This window comes from Anas acuta, chromosome W (assembly GCF_963932015.1).
Source record: "Anas acuta chromosome W, bAnaAcu1.1, whole genome shotgun sequence".
Lineage (NCBI taxonomy): Eukaryota > Metazoa > Chordata > Aves > Anseriformes > Anatidae > Anas > Anas acuta.
Genome location: NC_089016.1, coordinates 1,264,247 through 1,286,536, shown reverse-complemented (window position 1 = coordinate 1,286,536; position 22,290 = coordinate 1,264,247). Strand labels below are relative to the sequence as shown.

The window sequence follows — 22,290 nt, the reverse complement described above, 5'->3', positions numbered from 1 at the left end:
GCTTCAGGGCCCACAGGGCTGGGCCTTGCTGCCAGGGCAGGGCCCAGACAAGGCAAAGCAACAGGTTTCCCGCACGGGGTGCCTGTACCATGGAGTGTGCTACAAGCCAGCCCACTTTTACTGGTAGCTGCACCAGCCACGTCAAAGCAGAGCTCCCCTGGGAAAGGGCTTCGGTAAGGCTTCTGGGGCACACTCTGTCTCCTCAGCTTCTGCCTTAGCATAGGGAACTTTTGGCTGTGCTGAGTTGGATACCTGACAGCAAGAAGCCCTGCTGGACTGCGGAGCCCAGAAGACAGCCCACCATAACCCAGAGGAGCAGAGAGAGGAGAAGGCCCGGCGTGAGTGCTGCCCACAGGCCTGGACCAAAGGGCAATGCCATTGCAGGGTGCCCGTCTGCGGGGCTCAGTCACCAACAGCAGTCTTACATCGTTAAAGAGAGGCAGGAGTCTCCCAGCCAGTGCCAGAGCGATGAGGCTGGCCTCCTTCTTCTCCAGATGATGAATCACATTTTTGAAGATAGTCAGGGCCTTCATGTTGATGTGCGCGTTTTCATACTGCAGAGTCTCCATGACTTCTGGCAGCAGGACCCGCACGTCCGTCACCTGTACAGAAAGACACCGTATGTATTTAGTCAAGAGGTGGACAGCCACCCTGGCCAGGATGCTCTGGTTCCAGAGCACCAGCCTCCTGCTCACTTCCTGGCAGCTGCCATGGGAATCTCACCGGCAACCTTCCATCAGGCAATGGCCACGAATGTGGTGATTAAGTAGCTGGGAGAGAAGGGCATGGGGAAGGGAGGTGACGAGAGCAAGGGCTCTGTTTCCCCCCCTGAGTCGCCCGCTTTGCACATGTCCCCCAGGGAATCCATCTGGAAAGCTCCTGGGACGCTGCACAGGCAGCCACCAGGCCCCACCGCCACCATCACCCCACCTCCTGACTCCCAGCTAATGACAAGCCATGGTGTTGCCTCCTGTCCCAGCACCAGGCTGCCAACAGGGCTTTGTTTGGCAAAGTCCGACTCAGCATCTGAGATGTCTCCGACAGCATGACGAGGGCTCTGAGCACCAGCCAGAGGATCGGCAGGCTGTTAAGACTCAGAAGCATCAGGAGCTTTTTTGGGTCACGTAAATTCGATAGTACATGTTCAGTTGGATGTATCATCTGAAAAGACCACAGCCGTGAGAGATGGGCAGAGCCTGCAGCATGCCCATCACCACACAGCTCCTGGCTCCCCTGGCAGCTCAGGGCAGGCTGCGGGGGACATGCACCCAGGTGCCTGTCCAGATGCTCATCCTGGGGCAGCTGTGCCTGCAGAAGAAAACAGGGCCCCTCTGTGCCCTGTGCATGGCACCACGCGGCACCTTTTCTTTGCCTGCTCCTCCTGCCCTCTGGCTGTCCGCAGCCTCTTGCTGCCATGCCTCTGAGGAGCAACAGAGCAGCATGAACTGGCACAAAGCAGGCTACAGGTGCTACTTGTCCCCGGCCTCACAGCCTGCCCAGGCTGTGCAAAGACCACGGCTCTGTCCCAGCCTCAGCCATTGCTGTGATAATCCCCCTGGCCCTGCCACTGCTGCAGGTTTCCATTCTGAAGGGCAAGGTAGGGGGATGCCGGAGATGGAGAAAAGTGAGCACTGCCTGTAAAGGGGTAGGCTTCGTCTTTGTGCACAGGGACCCCGTATGGCTGATGTAGGGGGGCTGGTGCTGGCCCTAAGGGGCTGTGTCTATGAGTCCTGGAAGAGGCGACAGGTTGGGGAAGATGGGGCAGGGAGAGGACTGTGCCTCTCCCGGAGGAGCGCACACAGCCCTGAAGAGGAGCAAGGTGTGTTCTCTGGTTACTCACAGCGAACTTAAGAAGGCTGGTGTGCACAGGCTGGGCTTGCAGAGACCCGCACACCCGTTTGTCCTGGAGAACGTTCTGTAGCTCCTCCAAGATCTTCTCTGAAGTCATTGGAAAGGAAAGCATCACCTTCCACATGTCCAGCGTAGTGCTGCAAGCCCAGAACACTCTGTTGGCAGGGCTGCCCTGGCCACAAAGCTGTGACCCAGACAAGCCCCGCAGGTCCCAGGCTATCCTGCAGCCCTGGCCCTGACCCGCTGTGTGCTTAGGGAGCTGTTGGGGTGGTACCTGTCAAGTGGCGGAAGGTTGGTCAGCACGCTTAAGAGAGCTTCCCTGGGAAACTGGTTAGTCATTGCCTTCAGTACTAAGAAGCTCTGCCGGAGTAAAGATGTGCTGTCGCTCCTTTTCAGGTTTTCATGGAGGAATCTCAGAATCCTTTCTACCTGGAAGGGACACAGGAGAGAATGTGGCTGCCGCTGGACTGCAGCCAGTTGCCCAGCTGCCACTGGAACTGCTGCTGGGTATGAGAGGCAGGATGTGAGCAAGGGATGAAAGGGCTCAAGGGCAGGGCAATCCGCTGCTTACATCCATCAGCCAGGAGGCAGATTCTCTCGCGGCCACTTCCAGCGTGAACTTGGCCCACTGATTCTTGTTGTCGTCGATGCAGCAGTCTCTAATGGTCTCAAGTGTCCTGAGGACAATGGTTGTCCTCTGAGAAGACTGGAAGTATTTTCCAATTGGCTATGGAAGGAAACAAAGGATGAAAGGGAAGAAGGGAGAAGGGAAGGGAGGGAGGAAAGACAGGACACAGTAAGTCAGAGAGCAGCACCTGGGGAGGGAAGATCAGGGGGAAGGAGAAAGAAAGACCCCCCCTTCGGGGGGGGGGGAGGGAAGGAGCGGCCCCGCTTCCCCTCGCCGCGCGGCGCGGGAAGGGTTCGCTCCGGCGTCTCGTCTCTTTCCTTCCTTCCCCTACGCCCCCCCCCCTCCCCTCCCCCTTCCCTTTCGGGGGGGTCCGGGTTGACGTGGCGGCTCCGTCCCGTGGGAAGCGCCGCCCCCCTCCCCCCCCCCCCGTCGGCGCGGGCGCCACGGGTAGACCTGACGCCGTTCGGGAAGGCCGAGGGACGGCCCCGCCGAGGGAGGCGAGCGACAAAGACGCGGCCGGGGGGAAGCCCGTCCCGCGGCCTCGTACGGGGACCTGGCGGCCGGATCGAGGCTTCCGTGGGCAGATAGGCTTGGCTTTGGCGTGCCCGGGTAGACCTGGCGGCCCGGACGAGGCCCGCCCGAGGCTGCCGCGGGCAGACGGCTTCCGTTTGTCATGCCTGGATAGACCTGGCGGCCCTTCCGAGGCCCGGCCGAGGCTGCCGCGGGCAGACGAGCTCGTTTGGCGACGGCTGAGTAGACCTGGCGGCCCTGCCGAGGCCCGGCCGAGGCTGCCGCGGGCAGACGGCTTCCGTTTGTCATGCCTGGATAGACCTGGCGTCCCTTCCGAGGCTCGTCCGAGGCTGCCGCGGGCAGACGGGCTCCTTTCCGAAGGCTGGCTTGAGCTGGCGGCCATTCGGGATGTGGGCGGCGGCAGCGCTTTTCCGGCGGCGGGTAGACCTGGCGGCCCGTCGGAGCGAAGCGCGCCTCCGCCCCCCCGCGTACGCTCTGCACGGCACTCCAAGGGAGGCGCGCGCCCGTGTCCCGCCTACAGCCGGCACACGGGCTCGCCCGCCCGCCCGCTCGCTCGCTCGCTCGCCAACGGGCTGTGCCGCTTCAGCTCCTCGCCTTGACGGCACCTGCCTACACCTGGCGGATCGAGGCTGGGGGGGGATCGAGGGGGAAGAAGAGGGAGGGCAGGGGATTCACCTGGCCACTTCACCCACCACCACGACGATCGGAGAGCTGGCGGCCGTCAGCTAACATCGCCTGCCTACGCGCTTTCCTGGAGCCCTGCGCTTTCTTCCCCCGCCCTTCTCTTTGCTTCCCTTCTGCTTTCTCATTCCTTTCTTCATCGATTCCTTGGCTGATCGATCGATCCATCGATTCGTTGATTCGTTCACTCCTTCATACATTCATTCATTCATTCATTCATTCATTCATTGACAAATACACCTCTTTTCGTTCCCTCCCTTCCCCCCTTCTCCCCGTTGCCACGCCGGTCTTCCCCAGCAGCCAGCCTAGAAGCGGGTCAGAGCTCAAGATCGCCGCGAGGCGGGGAAGCGCCGTGTAGACGGACGGGGCCGCGGGCGGCGGACAGCCGCTGCCCTGGCGAGCCCGCGAGCCCGAGCCGAAGCGCGAGCCCGAAGCCGACTCCGAGCCCGATCCGCCCCGGCCGCGGAGCCGACCGTCGCGGGAGGCGAGGCAGCGCCCGCCTGCCCGCCTTTGCGCCCCGGACGGGGCCCGCCCGGGGAAAAAAACGCTGGAGGCGGGCGCGAGCTCGTCGCTCTGCTCCCTCCCTCCCTCCCTCCCTCCCTCCCGCGCGATCTAGCTGCCCGCCGGCCGGGACACGGGCTCGGCGGGAGCCTGACGACCAGCCGGCTTGAAGCTCCGTGCCCGGAATAATGCGTACCCCTGTCGCCTACGTGTGGCGCCGGCTTCCCGCCGAGCAGAGCGGCCGGCGACGAGCTAGGAGGATTGCCCCTCCCGCCGCCCCCCCCGCCCAACTGCTCGGCGGGGCTGCGGTGCGGCGGGCGGGGGGAAAAGGGGGGGAGAGGAGCCGGCGCCGCGGGGAGGAGGGAGAAGTAGACCTGGTGGCTCCACGACGAGGGAGGGGGCGGGGGGAGAGAGCGGGGAGGAGGGAGAAGTAGACCTGGTGGCTCCACGAGGAGGGGATGGGGCGGGGACAGCGGGGAGGAGGAGGGAGAAGTAGACCTGGTGGCTCCACGAGGAGGGAGGGGGCGGGGGGAGAGAGGCTGCCAGGGTCCAGGCACTTTGCTGGTCATGCACGGAAAGTCCTGGTGGGCAAGGGGACACTCAAAGGTGCGAGGTTAGGGGGTGGGCAGAGAGAAGGGGCTTTTGTTGTGTCCACCTGACAACGATAGCAGGGGGCTATCATTTCATGCCAAAGTAAATGAAGCTTGCCTTCCAGACTTCTCTCATTACTGGCCGCCCTCTAGCAGTGGCCGTGATGGCTAGACCGATGGCCGTGACGACGGGGTAGACCTGATGGCTCCACGAGGCGGGAGGGGGCGGGGGGAGAGAGCGGGGAGGAGGGAGAAGTAGACCTGGTGGCTCCACGAGGAGGGGAGGGGGAAGGGGGGGGGAGACAGCGGGGAGGAGGAGGGAGAAGTAGACCTGGTGGCTCCACGAGGAGGGAGGGGGCGGGGGGAGAGAGCGGACCCCGGCTGCTTCGGGCCGCCGCTCGCTCTGACGTCAGAGGTTCTTGCTCGGCCGCGAGAGGCTCGCCACCTTTGCCACTCAGTGCGGCTGACTGCCTGGCCGCTTTGCTTTAGCTGCTTTGGAAAATCAATGCTGTTATCTTCATGTTTGTTATTAGTTAGTTCCGTTGCCTGTTTTCTGCTGTAGCTTTAGGAATCCTGTCATTCCTTACCGTCTTTCAAAACCTCCCCCACCCCTCCACTCCTCAGCTCCCTGTCCTCCCCCCCCCCCGCCTCATCAACATCAACAAAGGATGAAAGGGAGGAAGGGAGAAGGGAAGGGAGGGAGGAAAGACAGGACACAGTAAGTCAGAGAGCAGCACCTGGGGAGGGAAGATCAGGGGGAAGGAGAAAGAAAGACCCCCCCTTCAGGGGGGGGGGGAGGGAAGGAGCGGCCCCGCTTCCCCGCGCCGCGCGGCGCGGGAGGGCTTCGCTCCGGCGTCTCGTCTCTTTCCTTCCTTCCCCTACGCCCCCCCCCCTCCCCTCCCCCTTCCCTTTCGGGGGGGTCCGGGTTGACCTGGCGGCTCCGTCCCGTGGGAAGCGCCGCCCCCCTCCCCCCCCATCGGCGCGGGCGCCACGGGTAGACCTGACGCCGTTCGGGAAGGCCGAGGGACGGCCCCGCCGAGGGAGGCGAGCGCCAAAGACGCGGCCGGGGGGAAGCCCGTCCCGCGGCCTCGTACGGGGACCTGGCGGCCGGATCGAGGCTTCCGTGGGCAGATAGGCTTGGCTTTGGCGTGCCCGGGTAGACCTGGCGGCCCGGCCGAGGCCCGCCCGAGGCTGCCGCGGGCAGACGGCTTCCGTTTGTCATGCCTGGATAGACCTGGCGGCCCTTCCGAGGCCCGGCCGAGGCTGCCGCGGGCAGACGAGCTCGTTTGGCGACGGCTGAGTAGACCTGGCGGCGCTGCCGAGGCCCGGCCGAGGCTGCCGCGGGCAGACGGCTTCCGTTTGTCATGCCTGGATAGACCTGGCGTCCCTTCCGAGGCTCGTCCGAGGCTGCCGCGGGCAGACGGGCTCCTTTCCGAAGGCTGGCTTGAGCTGGCGGCCCTTCGGGGTGTGGGCGGCGGCAGCGCTTTTCCGGCGGCGGGTAGACCTGGCGGCCCGTCGGAGCGAAGCGCGCCTCCGCCCCCCCGCGTACGCTCTGCACGGCACGCCAAGGGAGCCGCGCGCCCGTGTCCCGCCTACAGCCGGCACACGGGCTCGCCCGCCCGCCCGCTCGCTCGCCAACGGGCTGTGCCGCTTCAGCTCCTCGCCTTGACGGCACCTGCCTACACCTGGCGGATCGAGGCTGGGGGGGGATCGAGGGGGAAGAAGAGGGAGGGCAGGGGATTCACCTGGCCACTTCACCCACCACCACGACGATCGGAGAGCTGGCGGCCGTCAGCTAACGGCGCCTGCCTACGCGCTTTCCTGGAGCCCTGCGCTTTCTTCCCCCGCCCTTCTCTTTGCTTCCCTTCTGCTTTCTCATTCCTTTCTTCATCGATTCCTTGGCTGATCGATCGATCCATCGATTCGTTGATTCGTTCACTCCTTCACTCTTCATTCATTCATTCATTCATTCATTCATTCATTCATTCATTGACAAATACAGCTCTTTTCGTTCCCTCCCTTCCCCCCTTCTCCCCGTTGCCACGCCGGTCTTCCCCAGCAGCCAGCCTAGAAGCGGGTCAGAGCTCAAGATCGCCGCGAGGCGGGGAAGCGCCGTGTAGACGGACGGGGCCGCGGGCGGCGGACAGCCGCTGCCCTGGCGAGCCCGCGAGCCCGAGCCGAAGCGCGAGCCCGAAGCCGACTCCGAGCCCGATCCGCCCCGGCCGCGGAGCCGACCGTCGCGGGAGGCGAGGCAGCGCCCGCCCGCCCGCCTTTGCGCCCCGGACGGGGCCCGCCCGGGGAAAAAAACGCTGGAGGCGGGCGCGAGCTCGTCGCTCTGCTCCCTCCCTCCCTCCCGCGCGATCTAGCTGCCCGCCGGCCGGGACACGGGCTCGGCGGGAGCCTGACGACCAGCCGGCTTGAAGCTCCGTGCCCGGAATAATGCGTACCCCTGTCGCCTACGTGTGGCGCCGGCTTCCCGCCGAGCAGAGCGGCCGGCGACGAGCTAGGAGGATTGCCCCTCCCGCCGCCCCCCCCGCCCAACTGCTCGGCGGGGCTGCGGTGCGGCGGGCGGGGGGAAAAGGGGGGGAGAGGAGCCAGCGCCGCGGGGAGGAGGGAGAAGTAGACCTGGTGGCTCCACGAGGAGGGAGGGGGCGGGGGGAGAGAGCGGGGAGGAGGGAGAAGTAGACCTGGTGGCTCCACGAGGAGGGGAGGGGGCGGGGACAGCGGGGAGGAGGAGGGAGAAGTAGACCTGGTGGCTCCACGAGGAGGGAGGGGGCGGGGGGAGAGAGGCTGCCAGGGTCCAGGCACTTTGCTGGTCATGCACGGAAAGTCCTGGTGGGCAAGGGGACACTCAAAGGTGCGAGGTTAGGGGGTGGGCAGAGAGAAGGGGCTTTTGTTGTGTCCACCTGACAACGATAGCAGGGGGCTATCATTTCATGCCAAAGTAAATGAAGCTTGCCTTCCAGACTTCTCTCATTACTGGCCGCCCTCTAGCAGTGGCCGTGATGGCTAGACCGATGGCCGTGACGACGGGGTAGACCTGATGGCTCCACGAGGCGGGAGGGGGCGGGGGGAGAGAGCGGGGAGGAGGGAGAAGTAGACCTGGTGGCTCCACGAGGAGGGAGGGGGCGGGGGGAGAGAGCGGACCCCGGCTGCTTCGGGCCGCCGCTCGCTCTGACGTCAGAGGTTCTTGCTCGGCCGCGAGAGGCTCGCCACCTGTGCCACTCAGTGCGGCTGACTGCCTGGCCGCTTTGCTTTAGCTGCTTTGGAAAATCAATGCTGTTATCTTTATGTTTGTTATTAGTTAGTTCCGTTGCCTGTTTTGTGCTGTAGCTTTAGGAATCCTGTCATTCCTTACCGTCTTTCAAAACCTCCCCCACCCCTCCACTCCTCAGCTCCCCGTCCTCCCCCCCGCCCCCCCCGCCTCATCAACATCAACAAAGGATGAAAGGGAGGAAGGGAGAAGGGAAGGGAGGGAGGAAAGACAGGACAGAGTAAGTCAGAGAGCAGCACCTGGGGAGGGAAGATCAGGGGGAAGGAGAAAGAAAGACCCCCCCTTCAAAGGGGGGCGGAGGGAAGGAGCGGCCCCGCTTCCCCGCGCCGCGCGGCGCGGGAGGGGTTCGCTCCGGCGTCTCGTCTCTTTCCTTCCTTCCCCTACGCCCCCCCCCCTCCCCTCCCCCTTCCCTTTCGGGGGGGTCCGGGTTGACGTGGCGGCTCCGTCCCGTGGGAAGCGCCGCCCCCTCCCCCCCCCCCATCGGCGCGGGCGCCACGGGTAGACCTGACGCCGTTCGGGAAGGCCGAGGGACGGCCCCGCCGAGGGAGGCGAGCGCCAAAGACGCGGCCGGGGGGAAGCCCGTCCCGCGGCCTCGTACGGGCACCTGGCGGCCGGATCGAGGCTTCCGTGGGCAGATAGGCTTGGCTTTGGCGTGCCCGGGTAGACCTGGCGGCCCGGCCGAGGCCCGCCCGAGGCTGCCGCGGGCAGACGGCTTCCGTTTGTCATGCCTGGATAGACCTGGCGGCCCTTCCGAGGCCCGGCCGAGGCTGCCGCGGGCAGACGAGCTCGTTTGGCGACGGCTGAGTAGACCTGGCGGCGCTGCCGAGGCCCGGCCGAGGCTGCCGCGGGCAGACGGCTTCCGTTTGTCATGCCTGGATAGACCTGGCGTCCCTTCCGAGGCCCGGCCGAGGCTGCCGCGGGCAGACGGGCTCCTTTGCCGACGGCTGGGTAGACCTGGCGTCCCTTCCGAGGCCCGGCCGAGGCTGCCGCGGGCAGACGGGCTCCTTTCCGAAGGCTGGCTTGAGCTGGCGGCCCTTCGGGATGTGGGCGGCGGCAGCGCTTTTCCGGCGGCGGGTAGACCTGGCGGCCCGTCGGAGCGAAGCGCGCCTCCGCCTCCCCGCGTACGCTCTGCACGGCACTCAAGGGAGGCGCGCGCCCGTGTCCCGCCTACAGCCGGCACACGGGCTCGCCCGCCCGCCCGCTCGCTCGCCAACGGGCTGTGCCGCTTCAGCTCCTCGCCTTGACGGCACCTGCCTACACCTGGCGGATCGAGGCTGGGGGGGGATCGAGGGGGAAGAAGAGGGAGGGCAGGGGATTCACCTGGCCACTTCACCCACCACCACGACGATCGGAGAGCTGGCGGCCGTCAGCTAACATCGCCTGCCTACGCGCTTTCCTGGAGCCCTGCGCTTTCTTCCCCCGCCCTTCTCTTTGCTTCCCTTCTGCTTTCTCATTCCTTTCTTCATCGATTCCTTGGCTGATCGATCGATCCATCGATTCGTTGATTCGTTCACTCCTTCACTCTTCATACATTCATTCATTCATTCATTCATTCATTCATTCATTGACAAATACAGCTCTTTTCGTTCCCTCCCTTCCCCCCTTCTCCCCGTTGCCACGCCGGTCTTCCCCAGCAGCCAGCCTAGAAGCGGGTCAGAGCTCAAGATCGCCGCGAGGCGGGGAAGCGCCGTGTAGACGGACGGGGCCGCGGGCGGCGGACAGCCGCTGCCCTCGCGAGCCCGCGAGCCCGAGCCGAAGCGCGAGCCCGAAGCCGACTCCGAGCCCGATCCGCCCCGGCCGCGGAGCCGACCGTCGCGGGAGGCGAGGCAGCGCCCGCCTGCCCGCCTTTGCGCCCCGGACGGGGCCCGCCCGGGGAAAAAAACGCTGGAGGCGGGCGCGAGCTCGTCGCTCTGCTCCCTCCCTCCCTCCCTCCCTCCCTCCCTCCCGCGCGATCTAGCTGCCCGCCGGCCGGGACACGGGCTCAGCGGGAGCCTGACGACCAGCCGGCTTGAAGCTCCGTGCCCGGAATAATGCGTACCCCTGTCGCCTACGTGTGGCGCCGGCTTCCCGCCGAGCAGAGCGGCCGGCGACGAGCTAGGAGGATTGCCCCTCCCGCCGCCCCCCCCGCCCAACTGCTCGGCGGGGCTGCGGTGCGGCGGGCGGGGGGAAAAGGGGGGGAGAGGAGCCGGCGCCGCGGGGAGGAGGGAGAAGTAGACCTGGTGACTCCACGAGGAGGGAGGGGGCGGGGGGAGAGAGCGGGGAGGAGGGAGAAGTAGACCTGGTGGCTCCACGAGGAGGGAGGGGGCGGGGGGAGCGGGGAGGAGGAGGGAGAAGTAGACCTGGTGGCTCCACGAGGAGGGAGGGGGCGGGGGGAGAGAGGCTGCCAGGGTCCAGGCACTTTGCTGGTCATGCACGGAAAGTCCTGGTGGGCAAGGGGACACTCAAAGGTGCGAGGTTAGGGGGTGGGCAGAGAGAAGGGGCTTTTGTTGTGTCCACCTGACAACGATAGCAGGGGGCTATCATTTCATGCCAAAGTAAATGAAGCTTGCCTTCCAGACTTCTCTCATTACTGGCCGCCCTCTAGCAGTGGCCGTGATGGCTAGACCGATGGCCATCGTGACGACGGGGTAGACCTGATGGCTCCACGAAGAGGGAGGGGGCGGGGGGAGCGTGGAGGAGGAGGGAGAAGTAGACCTGGTGGCTCCACGAGGAGGGGAGGGGGAAGGGGGGGGAGACAGCGGGGAGGAGGAGGGAGAAGTAGACCTGGTGGCTCCACGAGGAGGGAGGGGGCGGGGGGAGAGAGCGGACCCCGGCTGCTTTGGGCCGCCGCACGCTCTGACGTCAGAGGTTCTTGCTCGGCCGCGAGAGGCTCGCCACCTGTGCCACTCAGTGCGGCTGACTGCCTGGCCGCTTTGATTTAGCTGTTTTGGAAAATCAATGCTGTTATCTTTATGTTCGTTATTAGTTCCGTTGCCTGTTTTCTGCTGTAGCTTTAGGAATCCTGTCATTCCTTACCGTCTTTCAAAACCTCCCCCACCCCTCCACTCCTCAGCTCCCCGTCCCCCCCCCCCCCCCCGCCTCATCAACATCAACGAAGGATGAAAGGGAGGAAGGGAGAAGGGAAGGGAGGGAGGAAAGACAGGACACAGTAAGTCAGAGAGCAGCACCTGGGGAGGGAAGATCAGGGGGAAGGAGAAAGAAAGACCCCCCCTTCAAAGGGGGGCGGAGGGAAGGAGCGGCCCCGCTTCCCCGCGCCGCGCGGCGCGGGAGGGCTTCGCTCCGGCGTCTCGTCTCTTTCCTTCCTTCCCCTACGCCCCCCCCCCTCCCCTCCCCCTTCCCTTTCGGGGGGGTCCGGGTTGACGTGGCGGCTCCGTCCCGTGGGAAGCGCCGCCCCCCTCCCCCCCCCCATCGGCGCGGGCGCCACGGGTAGACCTGACGCCGTTCGGGAAGGCCGAGGGACGGCCCCGCCGAGGGAGGCGAGCGCCAAAGACGCTGCCGGGGGGAAGCCCGTCCCGCGGCCTCGTACGGGGACCTGGCGGCCGCATCGAGGCTTCCGTGGGCAGATAGGCTTGGCTTTGGCGTGCCCGGCTAGACCTGGCGGCCCGGACGAGGCCCGGCCGAGGCTGCCGCGGGCAGACGGCTTCCGTTTGTCATGCCTGGATAGACCTGGCGTCCCTTCCGAGTCCCTGCCGAGGCTGCCGCGGGCAGACGGGCTCCTTTCCGAAGGCTGGCTTGAGCTGGCGGCCCTTCGGGATGTGGGCGGCGGCAGCGCTTTTCCGGCGGCGGGTAGACCTGGCGGCCCGTCGGAGCGAAGCGCGCCTCCGCCCCCCCGCGTACGCTCTGCACGGCACTCCAAGGGAGGCGCGCGCCCGTGTCCCGCCTACAGCCGGCACACGGGCTCGCCCGCCCGCCCGCTCGCTCGCCAACGGGCTGTGCCGCTTCAGCTCCTCGCCTTGACGGCACCTGCCTACACCTGGCGGATCGAGGCTGGGGGGGGATCGAGGGGGAAGAAGAGGGAGGGCAGGGGATTCACCTGGCCACTTCACCCACCACCACGACGATCGGAGAGCTGGCGGCCGTCAGCAGCTAACGGCGCCTGCCTACGCGCTTTCCTGGAGCCCTGCGCTTTCTTCCCCCGCCCTTCTCTTTGCTTCCCTTCTGCTTTCTCATTCCTTTCTTCATCGATTCCTTGGCTGATGGATCGATCCATCGATTCGTTGATTCGTTCACTCCTTCACTCTTCATACATTCATTCATTCATTCATTCATTCATTCATTGACAAATACAGCTCTTTTCGTTCCCTCCCTTCCCCCCTTCTCCCCGTTGCCACGCCGGTCTTCCCCAGCAGCCAGCCTAGAAGCGGGTCAGAGCTCAAGATCGCCGCGAGGCGGGGAAGCGCCGTGTAGACGGACGGGGCCGCGGGCGGCGGACAGCCGCTGGCCTCGCGAGCCCGCGAGCCCGAGCCGAAGCGCGAGCCCGAAGCCGACTCCGAGCCCGATCCGCCCCGGCCGCGGAGCCGACCGTCGCGGGAGGCGAGGCAGCGCCCGCCTGCCCGCCTTTGCGCCCCGGACGGGGCCCGCCCGGGGAAAAAAACGCTGGAGGCGGGCGCGAGCTCGTCGCTCTGCTCCCTCCCTCCCTCCCTCCCTCCCGCGCGATCTAGCTGCCCGCCGGCCGGGACACGGGCTCGGCGGGAGCCTGACGACCAGCCGGCTTGAAGCTCCGTGCCCGGAATAATGCGTACCCCTGTCGCCTACGTGTGGCGCCGGCTTCCCGCCGAGCAGAGCGGCCGACGACGAGCTAGGAGGATTGCCCCTCCCGCCGCCCCCCCCGCCCAACTGCTCGGCGGGGCTGCGGTGCGGCGGGCGGGGGGACAGGGGGGGAGAGGAGCCGGCGCCGCGGGGAGGAGGGAGAAGTAGACCTGGTGACTCCACGAGGAGGGAGGGGGCGGGGGGAGAGAGCGGGGAGGAGGGAGAAGTAGACCTGGTGGCTCCACGAGGAGGGGAGGGGGCGGGGGAAGCGGGGAGGAGGAGGGAGAAGTAGACCTGGTGGCTCCACGAGGAGGGAGGGGGCGGGGGGAGAGAGCGGACCCCGGCTGCTTCGGGCCGCCGCTCGCTCTGACGTCAGAGGTTCTTGCTCGGCCGCGAGAGGCTCGCCACCTGTGCCACTCAGTGCGGCTGACTGCCTGGCCGCTTTGCTTTAGCTGCTTTGGAAAATAAATGCTGTTATCTTTATGTTTGTTATTAGTTAGTTCCGTTGCCTGTTTTCTGCTGTAGCTTTAGGAATCCTGTCATTCCTTACCGTCTTTCAAAACCTCCCCCACCCCTCCACTCCTCAGCTCCCCCTCCTTCCCCCCCCCCTCCCCGCCTCCTCAGGCAAACGGCAGTTGAGCTCAGGTGGCGGCTCCCCAGTCAGCAGGGGTACTGGAATAGACTTGGCTGGGTGGCCGACCCCCACACCCCCACCTGCCAGCTGCGAAGGGACGGTTGGCGGGCTGTGGGGAGGCCGAATGAGGTGACCCAGTGTTCCCGAGTGTGTAAACACATCAAAAGAGCAAAAAAGCAAAGCAGAGTAGGAACAGCAAAGCAGAGCAAAGAAAAGGATTCGGTGCCGGGAATACAAACCAAAACCCCCTAAAATAGGCAGTTCTAAGAAAAGCATGTCGAAGCAGGTGCAGGAAAAGCAAAGCGGGGAAGAACAACGAAAAGTAAAGCAAGGAAAAGTAAAGCAAAGCAAAACGAACCAAAATCATTGGGAATCGTGTAGTGTCACTTATCGTCCTAAAAAACCTCACCCAACCCCATCCCCAGACGAACAGCAGCAGCGGGACCCACCTGGCGGCTTGCCGAACAGCGGGGGATGAGGAATAGACCATGCTGGGTGGGTGGCCAGGCTTCCTGTCCCCACCCTCCAGCTCCCAGGGGACAGTCGTCGGGCTGCGGGGAGGCCACGGTGTGCGCCTGAGGGTTTATGCCTTCATCAATACACCGATCGACTCATTGCCCAAATCGGTGCGACGGTCTGCAAAAGAAGCCTACCTAGCACGGCAAAGCAGAGCTGAGCAATGCAACGGAAAGCGGAGCGAGACAAAGCATAGCCCTGCCAGGGAAAAGAAAAAGGCAAAAGGAAAAGCAAAGCCAAGAAGGGCCGGGAAAAGCAAAATGAAGCAGGGCAAGAAAAAACAAAGCAGAAGAGGTCCAGGAAAAGAAAAGTGGTGTCACGAATACAAACTAAAGCAAAACAAAGCGAGGTAGGGCCAGCAAAAGCAAAACAAAGAAGGGCGAGGAAAAAAAAAAAAAAAAAAAAAAAAAAAAAAAAACAACTAAGCTAAGGATTTCCTGGGGGGTGGGGGAAAGAAAAGCGGTGTCCTGAATACAACGTAAAGCAAAACAAAGCAAGGCAGGGCCAGCAAAAGCAAAACAAAGAAAGGCGAGAAAAACCAAAGCAAAAGAGGTCCAGGAAAAGAAAAGCGCTGTCTTGAATACAACATAAAGCAAAACAAAGCAAGGTAGGGCCAGCAAAAGCAAAACAAAGAAGGGCGAGAGAAACCAAAGCAAAGGAGGTCCAGGGAAAGAAAAGCGGTGTCACGAATACAAAGTCAAGCAAAACGAAACAAAGCGAGGCCAGGAAAAGCAAAGCATGGTGAGGAACAGAAAAACCAAAGTAAAAGAGGGCCAGGAAAAGCGAAGCAGTGCCACGAATACAAAGCAAAGCAAAGCAACGCAGGGCCAGGGAAAGCAACGCAAAGCAAAACGGTTTAATTATATTAAAAAAAAAATAAAAAAAAAATTATATCATTATATAAATTGTTATTGTTATTACTATTATTATTATTATATACTACTAAAAAGCTATTAGAAATAAAAGTATTAAATAGTAATAGAAATAAGTATCATTAAAACGTAATAAAAATAGTAGTAGTAGTAATAATAGTAGTATTTTCTCCATCTGTTTCCCCCTTTAGTTTTAGGAATCGAGTAGTTATTTATTGTTGTTCTCAACCCACACCCCTCCCCAGACGAATAGCAACAGAGCCCACCTGGTGGCTCTCCGGACAACGGTGGGCAACAAAATAGACCTGGCCCGGTAGCCAGATCCCTGTCCCTGCCCGCCAGCTCCGAGGGGACAGCTGTCGGGCTGCAGGCCGGCTAACTTTTCTATGTGTTCATAAACAAGTTTCAAAGCACTGACAGGAACACGAAGCAAAGAAATAAAAAATAAAGCATGACCGCACAAGTAAAAACGTAGCAGGCCCAGGAAAGAAAAAGCAAAGCAAAGCAAAGCAAAGCAAAGCAAAGTAGCACAAGGAAAAACACAGCATTTCCAGGAGAGAAAAAGCAAAGCAATCTGAGGTAAGAACAGCAGAGAAAAGGAGGTATGGAAAAGCAAAACTGTGCCAGGAAGAGCAAAGCAAAGCAAAGCAAGGCAGAACAAAGAGAAGCAAAGCGAACGTAGCGAGCTGGCGGCCAGCACTCCTTTGGGTTCCAAGTGTCTGTGGGGGGGAGACCGGAGGGCTCCATGTTGTGTACAGGTGGCAGCCAGACTTGGACAGTGGCTGTACCCTGATCGCCCTCTCCCCAGCCTCCTTCAGAGCTCCTAGTCCACCGTGATGTTTTATATATCTCTATCTATTTTGTTGTTGTTGTTGTTGTCGTTGTTGTTGTGGATTTCTTCCACCGTAGTTGTGGGAATCATGTAGTTACTTATTGTTGTTGAGAACCTCAGACACACAACTAGCAGTGGGGCCCACCTGGCAGCTCGCCGCATGGCTGGGGACACAGAATGGACCATGTCGGCTGGCCAGGCCTGCTGCCCACACGTGCCAGTTCCGAGTGGACAGTCGCTGGACTGCGGGGAGGCCAAGTTCTGTGTCTGACGGTTTATGCGTTCATAAATGTTATAAATGGCTCAGGATTCAAATTAGGATTAAATAAAAAAATAGGATTTATTAAAAGAATATAAAGGAATAGAGGTAAGCAAACAGCGCTGGGTGCACTGGGAGTCTCTGCTCCACCAGGACGCACACCAGTTACATCAAGCAGCTGATTTTTATGCACCTAGACTAATACATATTCATTACTACTTCTAAAAAAGTAGATTATTATAATTAGCTTCCGGGGTCCAGTTCCTCCTACTGGAGCATGCGCATCAGTCTCCTCTGGGGGTCTCTAGGGGTCTTTCATGCTGAAGGCTCGTAGTCTTCCTCTCACCCTTTGTACTTACTCGGCACTATTCCAAGTTTATGGAACACTCTCTGTACACTCTCCGCAGGTCTTGTCTCCCAACCGTCCTTCAGCTTCTTTTTCCTTCCTCTTAATCTCTTGGCCCCCCCTGGCCAGATACCAAGGATCCACATAGTATCTCATAACAGTCACTAGTTGTTATCAGTAGCTCTAAAACTCCCAGACATCAAACACAAACAGCTTTCTTATTTGACGCTTCACGAGTAATTAAAACATTCTTCCCCAGCCATTCACAGACACATCTATAGCAGTGTTAAGTTAATCTCGAAGAAGACAGGAAAAAAGGCCGTAACTGTTAGAAATAGAAGTCAGGAATAACAAAAGCAAACAGGTTCATAAATTTAAGGAGTGTTTTCTGAAGACGTGATAAACTGACTGGAATGAGGGGGAGACTGGGGCACACTGCATCTGTGGTTCAAGAATTAAATTGCCAGTGCAGGGCCCAGAGGCAGACAGGATTCAAACAGAGGCAGACAGGATTCAAACAGAATTATTCTTTATGGACACGAATTTATGGACACGAATTGGAATTGTTAAAACATTCCTCACAATCCCTTATCTTCTTTTTAATATCCCCAATTCGTGTCTCTTCTGTTATTAATAATTGGATTTCATCAGTTTGTTCTTGGAGGGTCCAATCCTTAAGCATCATAATTGACATATTCCCTTCTTTTTTTAATGAAGTTATTACCAATGTACTATTTATTACCCGGTGTATTAATAATGTAAGACAAGGTATCATACAAGGTATAAACAATAACATCTTTACACCACATCACAATAAAAATAACACTCTTTTAACCCATGGTCCACCAGGCAGCCATGAAAATAAAAATAAATGAAAATAAATGAAAATAAATCCCATTCCATATCCTTTCAGGTTTGTGTTTGCTCGCTCACCTCCCCCCCTCCTTCTCTGGGATGGGAGAGAGAAATGGGAAAGTGAAGCCTGTGAGTTGAGATAATAACAAGAAGATAATAACAATAACAATAATGATGATAATAGTACTACTAGTAATAATGTGTACGAAACAAGTGATGCACAATGCAATTGCTCACCACCTGCTGTCCAATGCCCAACCTAACCCCGAGCAGTCCGGCCCTCCTCCCAGCCTGCCTGCTAGCAGGACAGTGAGAAGCTGAATTTGGCTTGGTCCTTGGCTTGGTGTAAGCACTGCTCTGTAACAATTAAAAACAATTAAAACATCAGCATATTATTAACATTCTTCTCATCCTAAACCAGAACATAACATTCTATCAGCTACTAGGAAGAAACACCCTTTTTATCAATCTTTAAACAGCAATTACTAAAGCTAAATTTTCCACAGACTTCTCCTTCTTGTGCTAGTAAATAATCCAAAGCTAGGCAATTTTGATACAAAGCAGTTCTCATCTTTATAACTATTTCTATTACAGCTAATAACCTAATTATTCTATTAAGTATATATACTGGGGTCCTACAGTCCCAGGATCTGTCTTCTGCCCACGTATCTGGATCATAATAGGCAAACACCTTCAGGGTTGATTCAGGCTTGTGTTACCGTTCGGCCTGTCAGGGTGATCCAGCTCCTGGAAAACGAATCACAATTTTATATAGGTTAAAAAAAAGGGTTTTATGTTATTTTCTCAGGACAACCTGACCTTAGTGGGGGAGAAGTCCAGTCGAGGCCCTCTCACTCGGCAGTCAATACCCATAGGGGTTGCTTCCCTCGGTAGACCATACACACCGCAGTGGAGGGTCCTGCCCTGGTCTTGCCTTCTCCCTTTCCTCCCTTCAGGCTTGTCCCCTTTATTTGGCATCCTTAATTCATGCAGAGCCTCGTTGCCAGAATATTAGTTCTTCCTTAGCTTGAGTTTCAGTTTCCCAGGAGCGGGCTCAACTCTCCAAGTTTCAGTAGTTACTGGTCCTTTTATTCTGGATGCATGGGTCCCTTTCTGCGGTTCTCACAGCTGTTTCAGTAGTCAGTAAAACAAGGTACAGTCCCTCACACCCATGCCCTTGAGCCAAAAGCAAAAAGTCAATAGCAGCTTGATCCTGTAAGAGCGCATGTCGCAGACTATTTTGATCTGGTAACATCTCCTCAAGTATCTCTGTCATGGCATAGGCTTGCTTCTTGGCCCAGCATACCAATTTTTCTAAGTTGTTACGTGCAGCCGCAGATGCCACTCCAAGCACTAAAATTGCCAATGCTGCTCTAGCTGCAACCCCACACAATTCAACATTATCATTGCTATCCGGTGCAAGCAATGCCCATTTATGTCTGGTGATCTCACGCAACTGTAACAAGCTAGGAGCAAATACCATGAGTTTATCTAAGTAACATGGACATCTGATAGCATTTGCAGGGATACCATGCCAGGCCCCATCCCCACAAATCAGAAGCACATCAGGAGGCAAGGCCAAAGCTGTACAATTGTTCCAAACACTGTAGTTGTTACCCCTTGTCTCCATGCTATAAACTCCTAAACCCTGCTTAGCAGCGTCATTGTAATCACAGGTGTTATTTGTGTTTTTGTACCGGTATGGCCCTTTCCCAGTTCCTGTAGCAGGATTCATCTGATAGCCACGGCTACGTTCACATTTGTAGCCACCTTTCAGATTGATACAGATTTGACTACAGATACCAGGGTTTTGACATTCATCAATTCCACAGTTTCTCTTTTCTACAAAGTCAAACCCAGCTGGACAGTCACATTCATTTATGTTGCATTCCTTCAGGGGCTCATCACCCCAGTCCTTGCAGTCTCTCTGCTGGTTACACACTTTATTGATATCTATGCATTCTCCACTTCTGCACTTGAATTTGCCAGGTCCTGAGCACTGAATAACATCGTTACAGTTTGCTTCATCAGTGCCATCCAGACAGTCTCTCACACCACTGCACTGCCTTCTTCCGTGGACACAGTTCCCATCTTCACATCTGAACTGGTCTGGCCTGCAGGTCTGAGAAGGGCAGTTAATTTCATCACTTCCATCCTTGCAATCAGGATCTCTGTTACAGTCTTTTTCACCATTACATTTCCAGGACACCAGGATACACTGGGTTGACTGAGGACCACAGCTGATTTCATTTACCCGACATGTTCTCATATGACACAGATCAGCACTCTCATCAGACCCATTTTCACAGTCCGGATCCCCATCACACTGCCATCTGTTTGGCACACACTGACCACTGTTGCACACAAAGTCAGATTCAGCACACGTCTTCTTCACACAAGCACTCTCATCACTGCCGTCTGAGCAGTCTTCACATTTTGCTCTAGCACTGTCGGCAGCAGTGCACAGGCAGGTGAGGGCGAGCAGCAGGCAGAGCGCCCTGCACCGTCACCTGTGTCATTTATACTACTCCTATTACCCATGCTGTTAGTGTCAGTGGCATCCTCCTTGTACCGTTTCTGTCTTTGTCTCCCCCTTTTCTTTTTGTCACTGGCCATTCACCACAAATGGATGAGACACATGATTACTAGTTAGGAAAGAGAGTGTAATGTCTGCTATACGGCTGCAGGCAGTGCCGGCTGCAACCTTAGGTTTGTGAAAGAGCCTGCCGGTGGTCATTCGGCAGTGTAATCAGCGTCTCTGCACTCCTGCCCTGCAATAAAGCTAAGTCATCATTAGTAATAGTTATAACACCGATCTGGGGACTAATAGTCTTTTTTTACATTGCAAGATAAACCTTTTATAAAAAGAATGCTAGAGTGAAGCAGCACAGCCGCTGCTGCCGCTGCCTCCATGGTCACGTCAGACAGGCTGCAGGGTCCTGATGTCCGCCCCTCTGCTATGTGCGGACTCGCCACACGCTGAGGGTCAGCTACCGGTGTCCACTGACGCCTCTGGTCTCCCGTAGCAACTCGATCTCGGATGTTCTGCAATTACTTCAATTTCCCCGCGTTTTGCAGCTTCTGTCAGGTTTCTCTATGTCTCTCAGAGCCGTCCGTGGCTCTGCAGCGTCTCTCAGGGCTCTCTCCGTCCAGCGGTAGCCCCTCCGTAGTGTCTCGGGTCTCCCGGCGCCGCTCCAGTCTCTCGGCGCCGCTCCGGTCTCTCGGCCTGTTCAGGTCTCAGAGAGTCCAGGTCTCAGTGAGTCCAGGTCTCGGCCTGTGCGGGCCTCATATGTTGCAGGAAGCATGTCATGTCATGCTCCTGCCTTTTTCTTGTCACAGTCAAAACATTTAAGAGCAAAAATAGGATACACAAGATACACAAGATACACCGGGCCCATATATTAGGCACCACCACTCAAAACTTGGATAAAACAGCACTTCTTTTCAGTCTGTCAAGCACTTCGTTCGTCTCTGCCCACTCCCTTGCAGAGAGTACAGAACCACGGATCGGAACTCTGCACTCGCTTTGCAGCAACGCTGCGTCTCACTCACACAGCACACTCGCACACGGAGGCCTCCAGCACATCTCATTCATACCACAGGAATATAATTTAGAATGATAACCAACCAAACAAGTATTGTCTCTGACTGTGTTCTTCGTGAAGTGACTTGTAACACTTTGTTTCAAACCCTTACATTTACACAAATACTTTCAACACAAAATACATACATAAAAACACATACAATTATTAACACTCCAGTTAGTATCCCTCCAGCAGCTGAAAACATACCATTTGTCTGCAGTTTCAGGAGATCCTTGCTCCTGCGGTGAGCAGCTGAGAGTGGAGTCCCCTCCGAGCAAAACGCTCAGGGTGCACCTAGGGGCGTCCACGCTGCAGCCGATCCCACAGCCGAGCAGAGTGTCTCCTGCCTGGCTCACCAAAATGACTCTCAGAAAGCTGACTCCACAATCAGTAGGATTGTAAAGTAGGTATGTTTACTCAGTTCCGTGCAGCACGGGGCGGGTAGTCCCCCCAAAGTCGTGCAGGCCTAACGTGACAAATTGCTTTAGTAAAGAGTTACATATACATGAACATTCCTATACATATACATAACCTGTCCCTTTGTGAACAGTCCTCCTTATTTTAGACCCCTTGGTTAAAGTCTGAACCATGAGGTTGTTTTTGATCTGATTCTCAGGGCCTGAGAGGCTCCTGTTATCTGGAGGTATAAGCGCAGCACAGGCACAAATGGAGCACATATTCGTTCTTAATCAATTGCTCTCTAATTTCTAATTTCAATATTTCAGCTTGCTCTTTTCTGGATCCACAGGTATTCTACTATTAATGTTCAAAGCCTGACAGACCCCGTCCTCCGTGGATCAAAATACAGGGGGTCTTAAGGGTTCTTTTGGTCATTCTATCAAATAATACTGGATCATTTTTAATTTACTCTTTAATTTTCTGGGGCCCCTATTGTTCCAATTTCTAATCATTATTCATAATGGACTTTTTGGTCATATATCTGTTAATTTGCTCCCTTTCTGGTCCTTGGTCTTCGATTTTATCTGACCCATCCGGGAATTTTACTAGTGGCAATTCCCACAGCCCTTGGCTGCCCAGTGAGAGTGTCTTGCAGGGGGTTTAGGACCTATCATCCACCCACGTATCCCTCTTCTCACCAGCCCAGCCCCCCCGACAGGAGATTAGAACCAGTGAGAAAACAAAAAGACCTCCACGCTGACTTTAGAAGTCTCAGTTACACTCACACACACAAAAACTGGCAACCGTACCCTTACCCAACCGGACGGTATCTTACGAATCAGTCGTCTTCGTCCAGACTCCAATCGGACGGTATCCACCAGCGTCTCTGCTGTCTTCGTCTGGGATCGAACCAGACGGTATCCAAACGACTGTCGTCTTCATCCGATTTGATCCCGGACACCGGAATCCAACCGAACGGTATCCAAACGACTCTGTCGTCTTCATCCGGATCTTCGCGCGCAGAATTACGGGCAAAAAACAGCCGGCAACGAGGGAGCTCAAAAAAATCAAATTCTTTGCTTACCTTTATTCAGGTTCAGGATGGCATTAGTCCCGATCTGACTCAAACAGGAGCCACCAAATGGTGGGGCGCCTCTCCTAGATTAAATCAGAATTCAGGAACTATAA

General features: G+C 58.0%; 1 protein-coding gene across 1 annotated transcript in view; it reads right to left on the bottom strand.

Annotated features, from left to right (window-relative positions):
- LOC137847462 (maestro heat-like repeat-containing protein family member 6) overlaps window positions 1-22,290 on the bottom strand; it is a 51,278-nt gene that overhangs the window by 895 nt on the left and 28,093 nt on the right. The gene's annotated exons all lie outside the window — the stretch shown is intronic.